A 22389-nucleotide genomic window follows, 5' to 3' on the forward strand; every position below is an offset into this window, starting at 1 on the left:
CACCCTGAATCCTCCATCTTGTCTTCCGCTCTCTATAAACTAGTTTAAACTCTAAACTAACTTTTTCACCCAGTGACTTAAGTAATCTCTCTCATTTACACACCCCAAATTTAGCTTTTCTATTTAACTTTAATAGTTGTTTTCATGGTGTTCTATGAAATTCAGTGTTTTCTTGGATGTCAGAGCTAGGTATCAGAGACAAGGGCACACTCAGTGCCTCAGAATCCAACAGAGTGCACAATTAGAAATTAAAAATTATGTTGATAAACCAGAAAAAGAGCTCTAGAAGATTCAATAGAACTCTCTCCTTTGCAGCTGTCACAGTACAATAAATGCAAGATATGTAAATATGGGAAAATTTCATAGACAAAGTATCATCTTGGTGGATGGAGAGCTGTACCTCAGCAGAAGGATCCCAGCTCTCATTTCTCATATTGTGCTTAGTAATAAGTTGATAAGAGTGAGGTTATATGGCAACATATGGAAATTGATACTGAAAACCAAGGAATCACAATACTAAAAGCACCATCTATTAAACATAAACAGGAGCTGGCCCTTCTCTAGCCATTCATGTTTCTCTCTACATTCACATATCACTTTTATATGATGTATTTGCTCGTCACCCTTAAGCCACCTTTTGTTTTGTGTAGGGACATCATGTTTCAGAATTACTATTCCTTTGCACAAGGTGGAAAGCTTGACACAATGTTGGTGCTCACACATGATGGACATTACATATATAATCCAACTTCACAGAGGTCTGATGAAAATATCAGAAAGACTAAAAATATTAGAAACTAAAACCAGCCCCTCAGCCATTCTGGTGGATATATGTTGAAATTACTACTAAAATTGAGCTCCACAGTTATAAAAGATTGCCTGCAGTAAATACTCAGAAACCCATTCTTTCTGGGCCTATTGCTTTCAATTCAAAAGAAAAGTTGTTCTGTTAAGTTTTGATTTTTCTCCTAAACTCTGCAAAATTTTTTACATTTTTCTGATGACAAATTCCACCAAGATCCAGTGGTATATTCACGGCAACTCAAAATTTGAATTCACCCCAAGCTTAGAAATGTCGCATACAATCTAATTTAAAATAAAACCTGATAAATAAAAGATATGTTAAATATTAAATAAACCAAACAACAGTCTTATTCATGTAGCTTAAACCTGGAATCCCTCTCACCCTGACAACTTTGACGGACTATCTTTTATCAATTGCTTGTAACAGGTGAGGTAAAGTAAAACAAATTTCCAGGTTAGAAGGTTCGAGCAACTGATAGAGTGTATCATAAAATACAGAGGCTTCCTAGGGGTTCCCTGTTTCATATTAGTTTAGGAGTAATTTTGTGTGAACAAATGAACATAAATCAATTTTTCTGATGAGTAAAATACCTTTAGAAAAAAATATTTTAGATCTTTGGCAGGGGAAAAAGAGGCCATCTTTTGAAATGACACTACTGGCTGCTCAGGTCAATGAGGGAGTTGGGACAGTTGCAGGGAGTGACAGAAGAAAACACTGTCTACAACAGGAGCACTTCTCCCTTTAAAAAGCTGAATCCTTTTCTCTATGTTGTGTCTCTCTGTATGTTTTCCTGCCACCCACATATACCAAAACCAGTTCCATTTAATTTAATTATTATATTAATTAATTAATATTATGTTAAATATGCATCACCGGAATATTGAACTGAAGGAGTGTCATGGCATAACATGAGCACAGCCACACTGATGTTAAGACGGGGAAAAACTAAAACCAAAACCACATATCTGAAATAAGGAAAGATATTCAGAGATATAGACTGATACCTGGCTAAGGAGCCTTCTTTCCACACTTTCCAGCCACCCTTTCCGTTTTTATTAAAATGCTAAATTATGGCTACAACTACTACATCCTGAGGAACTCAAAGGAATAAGAAAAGTCAAACTGCAATGAATTTAAAGCAGATTAATTGTGCATACTTACATTTCACTTAGGAAAACAAAAAGTCCCGCATAAGTTTGGAAACCCTGAGCCTCAAAGATCATACTTTTCTATCCCATCATTTTAATGGCAAAAGTAGTTAACAAATTAGAGCACAGGAAATATAAATCACGATATACTCCAGTATTTTCTACTCTCTGAGGGATTAGTAGATAATTAGTAAGGCAAATGAAAAACACTGCCAAAAAAATAATGTTGCTAGTGGAAAACATGGCTATATTTTACAGATTTAATCACCTTGTATTTTCTGAATATTTATGCAGCAAAAGAAACCCAAAACCTGTTTGTAACAGAAAAGGAGCTGCTCAGGCACTGCCACATTAGGTTTACAAGTTCAGAGTGGAGAGAATCTTCTCGGTTATTTCAGTGTCATAAGGAGGGGAACATCACAATCGGTCAAAAGATCAGAGTGTCAGAGCAAGGGTGAAGGACCAGAGGACAGTGGGAAGAAATGCAAGATTCAGTTCTGTGCAATGCAAGAGACCATGCAACCAATGCAAGAGAACATACACCTGGCTGCCTGACCAGACATTTCAGTATTGGGGCAGCAAAATAATTCCATCGTTTCAGAACTAGCAAAAAGCATAACTCTTTCACCAGGAAGAGAGAAGCTGCAATGATGACCTTGAAAGAAGGGCAGTATGCACACTCCTGTATCAGTGCAGAAAGGAAATAAAACAGAAAATTATTATATTTGAAGACTGTATATCATGTGCACAGACTCCTGAGTTTCTACGGATCAGAAAAACACAGTTTTGTCTGAGGGAAGAAATTAGTTTTCCTTGAAATAAAAAAAAGAAGCTTCAATAATATAAAACCAACTTTCCAGCCTATACTAGTCTTTCTTCTCAAAAAAATCAATTTGCTTTTCCATTGGAGTCAACACACATCAAATCAGCCCTCACATCTAAGGATTGGACTCATTATATCTAGAACAGATTTCAGGGAGGAACTCACACAAGAGAAAAAAATAATTTGAGGAAAAGCATAGCACTGAAATTGCATAGAACTGGAAATCTTCCTCTCTAAGATGCCTACATGGCAACATAGTTCCATCAGGGAAGTTTGCAATTTGAAAAGGGATTTCTAATATTTTATTTAATTTTTTTTTTTTTATTTGCCATCATTCTAAGACCAAAACCAAACTGCATTTCAGACAAAGTACTACAATTAACTAAAAGCAAAGTATGAAAGCATGTACAGAAATACAATTTTTTAAAAATATGTTAAGAAACCCTTGTTCTCACTCAAAGATTGTTTCTATACAAGGTTTTAATCTACCTTATCTGATAACCATTAGCAAAGTCATAGACATCCTTCCACTGCTTCAAAAGATAGCCCAAGTTTGTGACAATGAGCCAGGCTACTGAAACTCAAAGTCATTAAGTGTGAGAAAAAGTGTCAAAAGAAGTAGCCACAATTGTTCATATTCCAGGAAATAGTACATACCAGACACAGACTTGACATCAGTTCCAGACTTTTTTATTGCTCTGTTGAATTGGTTGAAGTTTTCTTCAAAACCTCTTTTCTTCAACTTCCTATCTGTGTTGACATCTCTCACAAGGCACTTTGCTTTTTAGAGATGACAAAAATTCAGAACAGCTTGATACTCTTACCTTTCAAGTCAGAGCCAAATATCTTAATAGCAAAAGATAACATGAAAGGTCAAAAATGTTTTTTCTCAAAGAAAACTGAGGTTTTTACATAGAAGTTATGTGTTTGCCTCAAAGTAGAGAGTGACAGGCCTACATGAATACGACAATCACAGTTCCCATGGTCTTATTTCTTCTCCCTTTCAATACCCCAAGCAACATAAGAACTATTCAACTTAAGGTTTCTGAAAGGCAGCCAAAAAATAAGGGCCTGATTTGAAATCCAAGGATTTGGGTTATAAATCCAACAAAGATCTAAGCATAAGTTCCAACAATTCCACAACATTTTGGACATGAAAGCTTCTACCAACATACCAAAGACTGGATCTATAATTGCATCTGGCTCATACCAGTGAAAACACAAGACAGCAATGAATGACAATAGTTTATAAACATACATATATATATATATATGTGTGTGTATATGTGTGTGTGTCTATTTGATTGTCATTTACCTGAATTTAGACTCCTGGATGACAAGAAGATTTCCTCCATAGCATTCTCCATGGCATCTAGTCATGCCAAATGCAAGATTTTTATGTAAAAGCATCTGAAGGTAAAGGTGAATGAGCAGTCTCAAATGGCCCCAGCCTTCAGGAGCACCAGATCACCGTGTTGTACACTGTGGGATGCTTCTAAGACTGGCTCCTCATATGTGGCAATACTTCTACCAGCAAGTAGCAGCAGGGGCTTCTCAGAGTTCTGGGAAACTAGCCACGAAGCCTTTCCTACAAAATGTGAAAGCTCCAAATAAAAATATTTGTTAAAAATTTATTTTCTCGTCTCTTTCCATGCACAAGGAATAAATGTATCCAGAATCAAGGAGAGATTTCTATCAACTGGATATTTTCTTGTCTTTATTTATGCAGTATAGCTGTTCTACCTCTCCATGGAATAAGAAAGCACATAAAAAAAGAAAGGGTGAATTAAAATGCAAGCCTACAGAACTGAATGCACTTTTTAAAAATGGAAATCTAAATTTTTTTTTAAAATGGAAAAATTTAAAAATGTTAACATCCATGGCAGTTAGCAGCATATGTCCTAACATTACATTTTACATACACAACACCTGAAACAACTGCTGTAAACGTAGACATGTCCTTTCCCACTATATTGCAAACAGCAAACTTCATGCCTTGCTTTGTCTACATTTAGAACACAATTCAGGGATGTTTTACATCCCAGTATTGACAGGAAGCATTATAGATGAATCTGAAGGAGAAGTTTTCAGTAGTATATTTACAGAGTGTCTTTAAGATACGAACTAGGCCTGCTTAGATGTGAGTGAAAGAAAGGAGAAAGTACAGATGTATAAAAATCAGCAGCAACAAAAATGCCTATAGCAAAATAGCCCAAGAGAAAAATTCTAGTGCAACAAAATCAGACAGCTAAAAACAAATGCAAGTATTTTTTGTTTTCTGTTTTCCCTCATAAGGTAAATAATTGTTTATTCTTACAAGCAGAGAAATAGCAATAACCTTTCCACCTTAGAAACTGAATTTTATTAGCTAATTCATCTTCTAAAATTTAAAGTCATGGTGGTTAGAAAAAGTCCTCTTGATTAAATCCACATGAAATATAAATACACTTAACTTTTGTAAAAGTCATTCTGTCAATATAAAATATTCTGCATAAAAGGGAAAGGTAAGCATTTTTTCAAACCAGTGGTATACTGAAATAATTTAAAACTTCACCAAATCAAAAAGTTTTTCACTGTTATTGAAAACCATGAAACACCAGCTTTTTCCAAGTCTAAGACTTTGAGAAAAGTTCTTTAATACTTTTTCACAGATCTCTATCTCCCAACATTGAAAGCATCTCTCTTCTGGACTAGACAGACACAAAACCTATCCACAAGGACTGAAGCAATTTCACCTGCATCACATCAGCTTTTCTCCATGGCTGAGTACAGTGCTACAATTATTGGCATGTTTCCTCCTCTCCCCCATGAATGTCAGACTCGAAGTGTGGAAAGCCATAAAAATGCACTGAGGACAGAAACTGCGTTCAGCTGTATGTGTTCAGTACCTTCATCTACTGGAGATGACGAGAACTGGCCATTAACAAAAATCCAAAACTGAACATTTCGCCTTTGTTTTAATTTTTATTCTCGGACACCTATCTTCCCCCCTGCAAACTTTTTAACCAAGTCATGGTTAAAAATGGGTAGTGGCACATATGTGCAAGGACTATGCTTACCTACCTACATAGCCTGTCTCAAAGGGCTGGAGATTAATTACATTTCTTTGGCTACAAGATTTCTTCAAATAACAATAATGCTATGGAATATAGATTCTAAAATATTATCAGGATCATGTTTTAATGTGGATTTTGTACAGAAACTAATACTGAAATTTGTGTTTATGTGATATTTTGTACACAGGGACACATAAATGCTTATGCTTCCATCTAAAACAGTCTATTGTAGAAAAGTCAATTCTTTATTTCTTGTAGTATAAACACAATAAATTTCTCAGTTATAGCCTGTCACTTGTTTGCTTGGAAAAACATAATAATAAGATTTTGGGCAAATATGCTCCATTACAGAACTATAAAACCATACATACTGTATCTGATGTACCCTAATTATTCTGAATCTTAGTTTCCTTTCTTCCTGTTTGTATTACTAAGTCATTATTTATTCAAATATTCAGCTTCTTCAGTAAACTATATTTTAAGAACTTTCATTAAATCCAGACTTTCAATGTCCAAGTGCTTTTTAAATTGATCCATAAGGCCTTTATTCCATAAGTAGAAAGCATGGTTTTATCACCAGTTTTGCATTGTTTGAAATCTAATAAATTATTGAATTCAGGTTCAACAAAGGTCAAACAATGACTCATTGCTTTTGATCTGGAAAACGTTGCTCTTTGACTTATTCTGTAATTGCAAACAGACTTTTGACGTAAGTGATCATGGTATGAAGAATTGATGGCCATGATTCTTGTTGTTTTGGATTCATTTGTCAGTAGTCCACAGAGTTTCAATAAATATATTATCCAGTGGTTTTTGTACTCAGTCTACATTTCTGCAAATTAATATTGCATTGGTTATGCAATTGCATCTTTTGTGTACTGTAAAATATTAACTTACTTTCATTGATTATGATGAGATGTTAGGGAGAGGCTCTAGATCAAAACTTAGACCTGAGTACAGGACACCCAGCTCTGGGTAACTTTATTTTTAATCAGAGCAGATGTAAAACAGCATATGTAATCTCGAAATGGCTCCATAGATGGAAGTATATGGAAATATAGCATAACATCAGGTAAGAGTCCTCCTTAGTGTTCTCATTTAAAAAAAAAATAGACTAAAGCAAATTTGATCTCCTACTTTGATCACACCTTCCTCACAAAATTTAAAATTGAGAGGTATGCCACAGTTACAGAATGGATTCTGCACTTGTTGCCCTTTTTCTATAGCTTTGGCTCAATTCAATTTCTCTGTACAAAAAATCAGAAACCTGGCCTACTTTGAAGTCCAGTATCACAATTCTGTAGAGGGACAGTAGTCACAACATGTCTCACAGCATAGATTCTCAGTAGAAATAAGTGGCTAGGATGATGTCTGTACCCTGCAAGTTAAATTTATATCTGCATTTATTACTCAATATCCCTGAAATGGAAGTAGTGTAATAAAAGAAAGATAACCCTGACTTTTAAGGTTTTACCTCGACGTTGCTGCCAATTTCCCAGATAACAAGAGTGCTTTGAGAAACAGCAAATCAAAGAATACTTTCATGCCCACCTGTAGTCCTTGCAAGACCCTCAACATCAAAATTCCCATTATAAAATACCTACCACTGTAACAACATCACAGCAAAACACCAAAAGACTGAACAGTTCCTGCAACATAAGAACCAAATTTGTCAGTTTATCACAGTGCCATATTAATTTGCCACATTTTTAAAGCTTAAGGCCTCATAATACAAATTGCTACAGATTAACAACCCTTTAAATGGCAGGAAGTTTTACAGCTGTAGAAGTAAGCTGCTCCCCCTGCCAGTTCACAAGCTCCTTCAGGACGAAAAGAACTCTACTTTTAAAATGTGTTTATACCTGATGAGGAGGATTATCTTTTAGAAACCTATCTACTGAGAATGTAAAGGAAAAAAGTAAGAAGAAAAATATAAAAATAGCATAGCCCTGATGACACTAACACAGGAATAAAATCTCTTAGTTAAAATCATGATTTTCCATGGATTGTTTGCTTGCTAAACAAATGGAAGAAGAAAATGTGTTGCTTCTACAATATAGAGGAAAATCTCTAGTGTCAATTCTAATGCTTTATTCAACATGACACTAGACTTCTGCAGCTTTGGGGTTATATATTTTGCTTCAGTAAAAAGTTCGACTCCATTGCATCATTTTTTAATTATGCAAAACTTAAATGACAAAGCACTTTTCTCAATGTGACCTCATCAGCCACAATTCCACACGAAGCTGTCTGAACTGTTGAGTCATTAGATGTAACTGTGGAAGATTATTTAGCGCTACAAGCCTTACAGTACTGTGTGCTGCCTTTTATTCACCACTTTATGTCCTGTTTTCCACATTCTGTTGGGCCAGGGAGGGTGTGGAGTGTCCATCCTCAGAACCATTCAAAAGGCATCTGGACACAGTAGTGACCCTGTCTGAGCAGGTGGCCACACCAGATGACGTCAAGAGGTCCCTTCCAATCTCATCTGTTCTGATACTCTCCATGACATTATTAAAAATATTTCTCATTTTAATAGTAAAAATGTAAAAGCCTTTTCTCATTGTATTTCTAGCTATAAGCTATATATATAATCCTTTCATCAGAATGTTATCCAAAAGACTTGGGCAATTTGAGGAAGAGTATAAATTTTCTTCCTTCCATCCCAGGCTGAAGCAAAATCAGCCTATGACAATAAGCATAAGCGTTTTGGGGAAAGAAAGCAATCTGGAGTACATGTACTGGTAATGAAAACTTCAGCCTTCAGCATTGTTGGATGTTAAGACTAAAGACTAGATATAAATTCTTTAGTAAGGAAATTTTGCTAGCAGTAAGCTTATTTATATAAGCAGGCGATCTGTCAAAACACGAGACCAAAAAAATCCCAGAATGAAACACTTACAAACTGCACCACTGACCTTAATAAATACCTCAAATTTGTGATACAGCAGACCTACCGGGATGTTATTTGTATTGCTGGCTTAATACTTGTTTCAGAGCTTTCTACTCAGTTTATTTTCTTCTGTGGATATACTGTGTACATGTATTCATGAATTAGGTATCTAGATTAGGAACCAAATTTGTAGGCTACTAATCCTTACAGGTTTTGTTTCATAATTCTTATGAAAGGATACAAAGAATTAACTATGAAAGAAAACTAACATTAAAGATTCCTCAGGACGAGAGAGACATGGAGCTCCTGGAGCAGGTTCAGCAAGGACAAAAGAAATGGTTAAGGGACTGGAACATCTTATGAGGAAAGGCTGAGGGAGCTGGCCATGTCCAGAGAAGAGGTAGCTGAGAAATTATCTCATCCATGTTTTTATGTATCTGAAGGGAAGGTGTCGAGAAGATGGAGCCAGACTCTTGGTGGTGCCCAGCAACAGGACAAGAGGCAATGTGCAGAAAGCGATGCACAGGAAGTTCCACTTTAACAAGTGGAAGAACATCTTTACTGTGTGAGTGCTGAGCCCCGTGACAGGTTGCCCACAGATGTTGTGAAGTGTTCTGCACTGGAGATATTCATCTGGACACAATCCTGTGCCCTGTGCTCTAGGATGACCCTGCTTGAGCACGGGGTGTTGGACCACGGTGGTCTCGTCCAACCTCACCCATTCTGTGATTCTTTGGTGTAGAAAGGACAGAAAAGGTGTAAGAAAGGCAACTCTGTCTAGTTTTTCCTAAAAGACAATTATTATGAAAATAATTTGGTATTCTAAAGATAAAAATCATATTGAAATTAAATATAGTTCTGTTAGATAAACAACTATCCCTAGTACAAACACCGAGAAAGTAGAACAGCATTCCAGCTCCCTCTACTGGATTAGATATGTTGTATTATTAACACTGTACTTGTAAAGCATTTTCCTTCATCAGACTTGGACATATCAGGCAATTTCTTTCAGCAAATTCTTTTTCTTTTCTCTAACATGACATCTAAAAAATCAGTTTAAATGGTACTTTAACTCCTAAACACTTTATTTTTCTAAAAGAAAACCTAGAACTGAAGGAAAGCCAAACAACAAAGACAGATTTTATGCAACTATTCAAAGCGAAATTTTCTGATGAATTATTCTGTAAATAGGCATCACAACTCACTAAATGGTTTTTGTATTATTTTCCTTGTAAAATCTATATTTTTTTTGCCTCTTGTATCTTCTGGGTAAGCTGTTTCAGAGTTGGAAACCAAAAAATTCAGTAGAAGCTGCAAGTCACCAGCTATTGAGAAGGAAAACCAGAGGACTGTTACATACCTGACAATTTTAAATATATATTTCTGTACACTGAAAGACTTTTAAAAATCCAAAACCAAAAATTCCATTATCTTACACTGTAAACTCATCCTCATCAGCAACCTAGATCACAGCCTTTTACACTCTTTCCCCTGTCAGGAATGAAATAACCTTTTTGTCATTTTCACATGTGTATTTTTCAACACAAATACAATATGACTGCATCTCCCCTAATGGCAGTTTCTCTAGGTGAAATCTTTACCTCTAAACCACTGAAACAAAAGCATTTCTTTCTGTGGCCTTCAGTTATTCTTTGTCTAAGTTAAATAATTGCTGACAGTGAATCTGCTTGGGGACACGCAGACAATAGACATATCAATTACTATCTCAAGAGATGAAAAATACAAAGGAGGAGCCCTATGATTTAGTTGACTTTAGCTCTACACTTGAATCCTGATCCACTTATTTGGGAGGGAGCTCAAGACTGAAAGACGATTAGAAGAGATGGACGGATGCCAAGTCTAAAAAGGAGTCTGGTCCTTACAAACTGCCTGAAACTGTAGAGGTTTCAACTGTAGTATAAATGTGGAGGATGCTGTAATTTTCAATAGTGAAGAATTTGTTTCCATTGAGCCTCCTAAGTGCTAAACAAAAATCACACACAACTACAGCTGAACACAACAGACTTAAAATAACACATCCTTCTCAAGTATATTGTGGTGTCTTGCAAATTCTTTTCCCTTATTATTTACTTTAGTAATTTTCATTTCATAACTAAAGAAGAAAAGAAGTCAGTTCAAAAGAAATACAGAATTTAATAATTATTTCAGTCAGACAAAAGACTGGTATTTCAGCCAGAATGGAAACAGAGAACATCACTGTGAAGCAAAAAGTATTTTTTAAACAGATAAAAATAGTTTAACGTTACTATACAAATCACAAATTGCAGCATGTGAAAGACAATGAGGATGCCCACTTAGCCAATACAGACTTGACCAGTGATATTTACAAACACACTACTGAAAAATGAGTATATTGGTATAAAAGATATAAAAATTACCAAGAAATTTGAAAATTATTTTTGTCCATCCACGAACATATGCTGGACATTATTGTTATTATCATCTCTTCAAGCAGGGAAGAAAAAATAAAGTCATACCAAGAAGTAAATTTTGAGACCTTACTCTCTACTTCTTTACAGCTTCTCGTCACATTACACACAAACACAGTATTTCTTTTAAAAGTAGTTTACTAATAAGGAGTGGAATTTTAAAATAAATCAGTAATAAGTAATAACCACAGTTTAGAAGATTGTGAATGCAGTGCTCTAATCACATTAGGAAAATAATTTCACTTCTTTTTCCTATGCATTCGGCTTGCCAATAGGGCCTTAACATGTTCAGAGTGTCTGATAAACACATATAGCAAAAGAGTCAAAAAGTACTGCATCCTGAGCAATAAAACTTCAGAGAATTGAAAATATAAAATGCCTGTCTCAAGTTTACATTACTAGAAATTCCACAATTATTCAGATTTTCATTCTGAGGGGAGGACAGGAGGGGTTGTAGAGGAAAAATGGGAAGAGAAAGACAGAAGAGAACTACCAGGGGAGGATATTAAAGTATTGAAATTCCTCACTTTCATTCTTTAAAATCTTCACTGCTTCTCATCCTGATTTCCTGCAGATAAGATCAAATACTTTTAAAAGCTTCCTGGGGAAAAAAAATTACAAAGTAGATATGTGCCTTTAAATGCACACACACTCAAGGAAAGAAAGGGAATTCAACTAAATTTTTCTGTAACCTAAAAACTGATAATAATTGTGAATTTAAAACAGCTAAGCTCTAGAGCTTCATGGAAAAAATGTACTTTCACTTCATAATCCTTAATGTTCCCTATGTGCTCAAGTGAATAAACATGACAGAAGTATGTTGCATCTTTGGATAAGTATCTTCCAATACTCCTAAATCATCAATGTTTTCCCAAATAGAAACTAGTTAAATAAAACCCAATAAGATTTTTTATCATGTGGCTGAATTCCTCTCTGTGGACGTTTATATCCATTTTTTTACACAGAACATAAACCTGCTTTCTGAACTGATAGCGTGCAAGTATGCTGAATGCAATTAAAAGCCTAAGAACCCAGATTAGCAGGATGTCTGATTTACAGAAGCACTATAATAATGGACACTTTAATAACTTTACTACACTTTGAATAACAAATGAAACTAAGCAACTCTTCCACACTTTTGAAAAACCTGAGTAAACACTGAGAGTAAAATCTGTTTCCATCTCCAAGGTCATGTCTCCTACTAATGCATGTGATATGAACTGCACTGCTTTTTAATCAGCATGTGACTTTCAATAATAAAAAAAATAAATAAATACTGAGTCTCCTATTTTCTTTCATCCTTTCCCATCAAAATCTTTATATACACATTGGAAGCTTGTGGTAGTATTCCCTGAATTAACTATAATTGCTAATTTATGAATAAAGCATGTCTCTGTTTATGGGTCAATAGGGAGAAGTTTTAGACAAGTCTAGCCTGCTCGTTATTGTGGCAGTTCATGACTTATTAAATTTGTGCAAGTTATTTCAATTTGGAGACAAAAACTGTAGGTAATTTTTTTTAACATGAGGCCACAGTCATGATAAAGAATATAGTTTTACTAAGAAATGAGAAAATCAGAACCATGTTTGAAAGGCTTTTATTTTTTCCTAAGTGAATCAATTTTAATAAAAATATCCACTCCAACACATTGATAATGAGTTTCTTTAATTTACTTATATACAAATATGGATAATTCCAAACTGCAGCAAGCATATCTTTCTAAATTTGAAATCAGTCAGAAATAGCCCATTTTTTTAAAGTCACTTATTCCTTCAGCTTGCAATTTGCTTCAAGGTGAAGTCAGACATCTGTCACAAAAAGCAATGTAAAAAAAGGAGTGTATCATAGCAACATCTACATAACAACCTTCAGGAACTAATAGCACATCATCCCTTTTGTCACCAGCAGTCATACATGAGCAGATATGACATGTCTGTAGCTCAGAAATCATTATGCTAATTAATTATTAAGAAAAAGTCTTAGAGGGTTGAACATGTATATGCTCCTGAGTAATTATGAAGTGCAGGCCGGCAGATGTGGATGATGTCTAACAGGAAATTCTCCAAGTGTTTTGGAAATTTTCTGTCAGCTGCCTTTCTAAAATTCAGGTCAAAGAAGAGAGGAAATGGCACACAGATTTAAATAAATAACAGAAAATTATAAAAAAAAATAATTAAAAGTGACATTACCCATGTTGAAATTCAGACAATTACTTGATTACAATATACTTTTTAAAAAAATAATAATCATATCTATACTAATAAATATGTTCCTTTAAAGGATGTCCATGTGAGTTTCATTCAGGTGGGTTAATAGACAAGTATGCACTAACTTTACCAAATCTCCAGGTTCCCTAAAAGAGCACAACATTGACTGCCTATCTGGACATTATGCTCACATTGCATTAAGGCAGAAGACTTTTACCTTCCTGGCTGTCTTCCAAGATAAATACTGATATTTAGTCCAGAAAATTTTCAAATTTTCATCTGGACAACATTCTCAGACAAAAAGTTATTTTTCATAAGTTCTTTTTGTTTGAGATTTTGCTTGTTTGTTTATCCTTTTTGATATATCTGGGATTAAAAAGAAAGAATTGAGCATGTAGATTTAATCATAACAAAATTATTGCATGCGAATAATATTACACATTTCTGCTCTATTTTTATTTTCCTGGTTTTCCTGCCAGAATCATAGAACTGTGCAACTACTCAAAACCCTTCCTGCCTCAGAAATGTTTCCGAGTACCACCTCCCAGCCTAGTACGGGAAGTGGAGGGGGAGAAGGGAAGAAGGAGAGGAAGGGAGGAAGAAGATAAAATAGAATGCAGGAAATAACTTTGAATTTGTACAGAAGATCAGAACATTCTAATGACAATAAAAAGGAAATCATTTCATTGTCTTTCTCTACTCAAGAGAGAGATGAAATTGTCACAGTCCGTCTTCAGTAAATATTTCCTTTCTTCACACACTCCTTTACTCACTGTTTTGGTGATGACATTCCCATCAGGTTAAAAAAAATAAAAATCAAAATAAAGAAAGCACATCTTCTGTAAGCAACACCAATCTTCTATTGTGGAGTGATACTTGCCCATGAAAGACTTGCTCCCTGTTAGACAAGGTTAGGAAAACATTGTAAGAAAAACACTTCTTGCAGCATCTAATGCCTGACATCTACAGACAGATCTGTCTTGCTCTATAGAAGTTATCCAGATCTAAGGACATTGCTGTCCAAGCCCCACAATATCTTTAGTTTCCAGATACAATTAATTGCTGCATTTCAAAGTAAAAAATGTCTGACAGAAAGACAGAACTGGATGCAGACCCAAGAGGGGTAGTGATTGAGCTCTCTTAGGTAATCAATACAGCTACAAAAAACAGAGTACCCAAAGGGCTACACTGCATGGTGGGTCTGAGCTGAACCACGTCACTCAAGAAACTTCAATAGCTACAAAAATGGGAGCACAAAGATTGGGAAGCGGTGGAGGGAGCAAACGAAACCGATGAAGACAATTTGAGTGCAGTCAAAGAAGGAGCAGAGGGATGATCTTTATTGTGCAACTGCTTCGCTGTGCTGAAGAGCCTGGGGCATTTCTGAGCAAAGTAAATGGGAGATTCTGAGGAACAGAACCCCCTCAACTCCTTCAATAACGAAAGCAAAATTCAAATCAAACATACAAGTTTCATTCCACAGCCGGTTCATTTTATACTAATGTTAAGTTTGTAGAGGACAAGTGGAATTAAATGTTTTCATGGACTATTGAAGTCTCTATAATTCCACAGCTAATATTAGAGCTGACTTCAGTATCTATATAAATATTATACCTGCACTTAAAGGAATGCTGTATTTTTCAAAAATTTTTTCATATGCTGGTGATCAGACACAATATCTCAGGCTCATTGAAGTTAATTTGGAATTCCCAATCAGGAAGAAAATCCAAGAATATGAAACATTTTGATAGAGCTGGATTAATAGAATTCTTAAAATTATTTCCATCTGCAGACATATTAGTATGTCATATATTAGACATAATATAGATAATTATGACATAATATAGATTATGTCATATATATAGACATAATATAGACATATTAGTCTGTTGCCATAATACTTACATTTCTAAGTGAAAACTCCCCACTTGACTGCTGGAGACACCTCATCATCTCTTCTATGATTTTTTTTTTTTGTTTCACTGGTTTGAAAAATGGGCATGTCCAGAAAGTGCAAGAATTTTACACATGCCTCTAGATTACCCTGACACACAGAAGCCAGGAAGCCAAAACTTATGGTGTCTAAAACTAAGCCATTCAAGTTCTATTTTGCATCTCATATTCACCATGACTTGCCAAGGTCACACAGAAAGTGTGTAGAGCTGGGAATAGGACTTTGCCTTTGGTTTAAACCAAAAAACGTTACCCACACAATACCCACAATATCTTACCCACACAATTTACAAAACAAATATGCAGAGGACATAGGGTGTGAAAACACAGGAACGATCTGAAAGATCCATAGGCTCATCGTACAAGTCTGTAGGAGGTAATTATGCACCATAGTTAGCCTTCCAGCATTAACTCAGGAAATTACTAATTCACTAATTGCCAGAAAAAGTAAGGATGTGTTAGCATAGGATCATTCCAAAATGACATTTTTCCTTACAGTTTCCCTAAGCATCAGCTCCTTGTCACTGTCCCACACAAACATAACTGAAAAGGTTATTTGAACTGTGTGGTTATGAGCTTCAGAAGGATAATGACCACACAGTGACAAAGGAAATCAAGATCAGACAAGCCTTATAAGCATGACCAGAATACTATTTAAATGTATTGCAATCTACATGAAATCTCTGCAAGTGTCAGCACTTTATAAAGTTAAAAGAAACTTCTTTTCTTCAGTGTGTCTCTGCCTTGCAATGGCCTGTTCAGTTATTCCTCATCTTAGCAGTAATAACACAGGAGCCAGTATAAGAAGAAATAAGCATGCTCATGCCAGCATGCAAGGCTGCCAGAGACAACATTTGCCCTACTGTTCCCATGAACCCCTTGAAATCTGGGCTCCCTGCAGCAGGAGAGTGAGAAGCACAGCTACACGACTCGTTGAGGAGTTCGATGCCAGCGTATTCCTCAGCCATTGAACAGAGCCACCAAACATTTGTCACTGTCACAGCCTGCACTTTATGGAAGAGGAAGAAAGCAAAGAAATAGACTGTGAAGGTTGGATGTGAACTTTCCAGCTGAATGCAGGCAGAAGAAACTACTTGTACAAAGAAGAGGAGATAAAGCCTTGGCTGCACAGCAGAGATTAGAAGAGAGTAATAAGGTAAGAAACTTTAAAAGGGAGGTTTCACTGGTTCCCAACACATTATTTACTTGAAATTCCAGATTAAATCATTGCTAAAAGGGCTGCCAACCTCAAAAAAATAAGCTTTTACCTTTTTACTGTTATCAATTATAGTGAATTCAAACACATTTTTCATATATGTTCTTTTTTTTAAATGATACTCAGGACTATTTGATCTGTGAAAATACTTTGGGTTGTATTTTTCATCCCTAAAGAGAAAGAGAATAATGTTTCCTTTAAAAATACAATGACTTGGAGAAAAATAATGAATTGTCTATCACAGCTTGTTTCTCAAGACACTGAGCCATTAAGCTTTTCTGTTAAAACAGGACAAAATTATTAGGACCAAAACATTTTCTAATAACATTCTTTTTGCCTGCTTCTGCCTTCAAAACATCTTAGAGTTTTAATAAAGTAAACTTTTATTTGAAATTTTTTTTTCTCTTTATTAAACTAAATTTGCATGTTCAACATAAAATTTTACTTTAATGAGCATATGTGTTATTGGGAACTCTTGAAAAAAAAATTTAAAATACCTATTTGTTCTGAGGAAGTATTAATCTATCTCTTAAGATAGTTGATTATTATTCATTATGAGTATTCAGTAACAAGAGTTTTCAGGTTTTATTTTTAAATTGTTATGTTATTTAGAAATATCCTAGTCCTGCCACAGAGAGCTGCTTTGCTTTGCAAAGTAAAAGTCCTCCTGGAGAGAAAGAAGTTGGATTTTTTAAATATTAATATCAGTATTAATATGTATTTCTACATGGTTCAGAAAAGAAATTTGAACAACATCACCCTCATTATTATGACACTCCACTGAGGAAAGTTATACAGGAAAAGATGCCCAACTGGAGACAAATACAATCCTTTTTTTATGGCAAAAACTGCTCTAAGAATTTTGCAAATATCTGAGCACAACTATCAACTTATGGCAAGCATTTTTTGTGCTTGAAAGTCCCATTAAAATACATGAATAAAACATTCACCTTCAAAAAGGTAAAATTACCTGTTCAGTTAAGCACTGCTATGAAATGTTAGTTGTACAACTAAAACTACTTCATACTTGTCTAGAGGATGTGAGCCCTGTCTGGCATGCTGGGAAGCAATGGAGCAGAGGCACATTAAGGGGTAACTTCTTTGACAGAAACATTTACCAGCATAGAACAGAAATGTTAGCCCCAACATAAGAGAAACTTCCAAACGAAGTCTGAGTCAATCCATTTGATTTCCTTTTTCCTGCCTTCACTTACCAGGTTAGTTTTCATCCCCTTAGGTCACTCCCCTGGCCATCTACCAGCACAGCTTTGCAGTGCTGAGCCCCTGATGCCCAAAGACAAAATTAGTGTATGATCTGCATAGTGCCTCCAAGTAATTGGTAAAACACTGAGCTTCTGAGCAAAAGCACACTAAAATTTTCATTTTATGTTATCCTCCAGAACAGAGAAATCAAATTTTATGTTTGAGTAAATAAATATCAGCAACAAGAGAAGTGAAGACTATATTCTGGTGTACTCAGTGAAAGGAAGCAATACCTGCTCCCACTACTCCATAAGTTGGCCTGATGTCACCAGCAATACTGAATCTGGGTTCTTCTTCTATAACTTGCTGCATAATTTCTCCAAGATGAAATCCTATTTAATTATTCTCAGTATATTTTATACTTTGAGTATATAAAAATATTCTACAGAATTAATAGTTATAAAAAAATAATATTACTTGCTCACTAATTTTTATGTAACATTTTTAATCAAACATTTTTTGCCATGATTTTATCTCACTCTAAAATGTGTACTCATGTCTGTTTTGCACCACAAACTAAAAATATGTAGATAATATTTCTATATCTTTAGCACCAATACTACTCCTAAAAGTCCACATCTCACATTTGAAAATAAGAATAAAAATTAATAAGAGTAATAGTATAATTATACAGTAAAGAAAGATAGTATTTGCAGCACCCACTAGCACTATAACTTCAAAAAATGCAGGAGCTGGAAACAGAAGTTATCTTCCAGTAAACACACACAAAAGAAGTTTGCTTACTCTAACAGCAATTCCAGTGTTTCAGGAACATAGACCTAGTCTTCATCCAAAACAAAAAAAGAAACCCTAAAAAACAAAACAAAAAAAAGGCAAATTAGAAAGTTAAGCACAATTAGATAGCAATAAATGTGAATATTTCCAGCATGATTTAGTACTGGGTTCTTTTTTTCCAACAGTAACAAGGCAGCACAGAGTAAACAACAAAGGTGTTTCACAAATTTTCACCAAACACAAAACATGGTGAATCCTTGATTTAGTACAGCTCAAATTTGCAATCCATCTACTTGAAATCAGTTCCTATGCTAGAAAACAAGTATTACATGCACCACCAAGCTTCTTCCTAATGTTTTTAATGGAAAAACTTGAAGTCAAGGAACACATGTGAATAAATATTCCTCAAAATTTGTGGGTAAAGGTACAATAGGAGACCAGAAAGAGACAGGTGAGCCTAAGAGTGGCAAGAAATAGGAAATGTGTCTGATTTCTGTATTGGGAGCAGATGGAGTCTGCAGATTTCCACAAAATACCGAGCAGAATCCTACTCAGAGATGGTACAAAACAAAAACTTTCACTCCAATCATGGATCATTGGCTAGCAAAAAGAAATTAAGAAGGTCAATGAGTTACTGAGTTTGTAATATTTGGGAAGAAAAAGGTTTTCTAGCACTAATTGAAGGATTTATAAGCTCTAGGAAACTATATATATATATATAATATAAATAGTGTATTATACTAATAATATCTATTAGTATTCACTTTGAATGCTGTGTGTGCATTTTTTAATGTTGTTTTATGGGTTTTTTTATTTTCTTATATAAAAGAACACAGAAATATTAATAAGAAAACAGCGTTAGTCCATTTCAAACAATGAAGAGGAAAGAATAAAGAAAAATAGCTGCAAACAAATTATAACTGGGGATAAAGAGTAAAAAAAATGCATGCCAAAAATCTAATCAATCTGCATCTCTCTTTGAGAATTTTTTTTCAATTTTTTACTTATATATTTTTAAGATGCTGAGAGAAACGTGTCCCACAATGGGAGTCTTTGGTTCAAATTAATTACTTCCACACATTAGGAAGATATGCCAAACTGTCTTAATAGGTTTTGATACCTACTGAATCAAGCAAGCTCCCTATTAAATTAAAAGCTTTTCAAATGCTCTTGTAAATTTGAGATGCACTTCATTGCACTCAATAGTAACAGAATACTTCCCTTTTTTCTTACAGATTTTCTGTAGAAAAGACAGCTTTGTTGTAATCACAGAAGATGAGTTTTACATAGTTATTATCTGGCCTTCTTGTCACACAGGAAATGAAGCAACAGTGTTCTTTCCATCTGCAGAAAAAGGTGGTAATCATTACAAAGCCATTTCCAGGAAGGCTAATATGAATTCGGTCAAATGCACTAAAATTTTAAATTCAGTATATAAATAAATTAACCCCAGAACTTTGCTTACTTTTATTTGTGTCAATGTAGAGCTATAGCACTGATTTATATAATTAAATAGCACCAATTCAGAAAAATATCCCTAAATAAAAATCTTACAAGTAGATGAGTCAGTAACATACTACAGAGTTCACTAACTCACTTTCATTTACTTTAATTAGAAGATACTTGCAAGCATAAATGAGGTATTAGCAGACTGATATTTCCAGTCACAGCTCCAGAAGAAAATTATATTTAATTATTTATTTTTACTTATATGGAAGAGAACATGGATCATTAAAGTATAAAGAAAAATGCTTGATTTTACTGATGGAACACAGCAGGTATCCATTGAAAGAAGGCATAAGGCATGAATGTGGATTTTGAATAGAAACCTGCAAAAGAAGTCCTGTTCTGGTATCGGAGATTTTGGGGATCAGGCTGAGAGACAAGCACATGTGAGTCACAGAAAGAATACTTCACTACAGATATTCAGCCGCTTACAGACATTTTCTAAGCATACCCTTCACAACTATCATCATCATAAATTCAGCTATCTACAAACACAAATGCTGTGTTTTAAGGCTGTGCTCATTAATAAAATTAATTGCTGTCTGGAAGGTCTTTAATTGCTTCACTGCTGCCAATGGTTACAAGACAGTATTTGACTGGTCTTTGCTCTTTCACAGGTTATGTCATCCTGCATTCAGAATCATTATATAAATCTTATGACTACTGAACACATAAATATTTCCAAATACTGTCTTTTTACAGAGGTTTCAAAGCAAGCTTTTCTGGTATTTCTCAGTTTACATGATCTAGATAGTTGAATCTACAGCTATTCCCTCCTATAAATATATAAGCAAGGTTTGCCTTTCCTTTCATTCCTCCATGAAGTATTCAAAAGTAAATATACAAATCCTTTCAGTGAGTGAACAAGAAATTCATTAGGCAACATTCTATTACTCCAAATTGTCAAATGGTTTTCATGTAGGCAGCTTACAGTTTGTTTCCTGAAAATACATTGAACATTTAGAACAGAACACTCTGCTTACCTGTCTGATACTTTTGAATTCACATACATTTTTTTCATTTTCTTTTGTAAAGCTTGGAGTTCTCAGAACACCTAAAACTCATCAATGTTGTGGCAAGTTCTCTTACAGGCATATTTAAGATGATGAATCATCTCTATTCTATAATCATGCAAAACCATCAATTCCTAGGTGTAACATAAACATATTTACTTTGATCAAAAATAATTAATAATTCTAAATTTTGTAGTGATCCCTCCAGCCAATGTCTTATAGATCCTTTCATTCTAAAAGGGATCTGTATAATTTCTAGGGATGTCTGTACTTAAGATTATTAAGTAATGTCCATGGTCAGCCACCACATTCAGATCAACCAAGATTGTAAAATCCTGGTATTGATTTGGGGAAATTCTGAAAGGGAACAATACCCCACAACACCTTTCTGCCCTCACAACTACAATAGCTGCACTAAACATGGAGATGGCTATACAGAGCAGCAGACAAAATATCTCAGACTGCCTCTGGCAGCATATTGGAAATTAAACATCCCCCCAGTAATCACAAGAGTTACAAAGGCTGTGGTGGCCATGAGTGCAGTTTTTTAGCAGACTGTGCCCAACTCACAGAAAAGATTTGGATTTTTGGCATTACTCCAAGCAAACATCCTGAGTGCTGAACGTTTAGAAATAGGAATAAGAAAAATCAATGCAATCTTCTCCAAACTTTTCTTTCAAAGGGCATTAAGAGCATTCAAATCTTCTAGATAATCAGACCTGAAAAAATACAGTAATAAACATTATCAAGATGAGAAAAAAGGTCTTCCTCTTTCTCTTTGGTTCTTCAGCCTAAATTTAAAGATGGATTTTTGACACCTGATTTGCCAGTCATCATGTGTTGCTAGTTTTGGCTGATTTCAAAGGAATTTCCACACAGCAGGCAAAAACAAGCCTTATTCCATATTACTGCTCTTAGAAAATTAAGTCTAAACTGATGAAATGACAGAGCATCAAGAGCAGAGTGTAGCAAAGGGGGAGGACACAGCAGAGAAGCATACAAAATTAAGAATATAGAGCATGTTTCAAAATCCAAATATTTTAATCCCCAGAGACAAAAGAAGAAATAAAATTAAAACAATGATGAAAAAAAGAAAAATTACATAAAGATTATTAGAACACCTCAAATAAACAGAAGAGTGGAAAATTAAATCAAGGTACTGTGACGACAGTTGAACATTCCTGGCAGATGTATGATTTATAAAATACCAAGCAAGATATACTATGTTCCTAAAATCAGGCTTTGTCCTTCTTATGTCACGAATCTTGTTCTGGGGTGTTATAAAGTGATATGTTAGAAGACCACTTATTTTCTATCATA

The 22389-nt window shown here is 34.8% G+C and overlaps 1 long non-coding RNA gene across 2 annotated transcripts; it reads right to left on the reverse strand.

Moving 5' to 3' along the window:
• Positions 1–12930: 12930 nt before the first annotated feature.
• Positions 12931–21824, reverse strand: LOC148184136 (uncharacterized). 2 transcript variants are annotated; one of them, XR_015772751.1, is made up of 5 exons: positions 21640–21824; positions 21040–21203; positions 19784–19894; positions 18560–18625; positions 12931–14281 (listed from the first exon to the last, which is right to left on the reverse strand). It is a non-coding gene; the product is annotated as an uncharacterized LOC148184136 (long non-coding RNA). The 2 variants fall into 2 exon arrangements; XR_015772750.1 differs by lacking the exon at positions 12931–14281 and adding an exon at positions 18048–18132.
• Positions 21825–22389: the final 565 nt, after the last annotated feature.

This window comes from Pseudopodoces humilis, chromosome 6 (assembly GCF_049639895.1).
Source record: "Pseudopodoces humilis isolate 2021_Gansu_Grassland_sample_001 chromosome 6, ASM4963989v1, whole genome shotgun sequence".
Taxonomy (NCBI): domain Eukaryota; kingdom Metazoa; phylum Chordata; class Aves; order Passeriformes; family Paridae; genus Pseudopodoces; species Pseudopodoces humilis.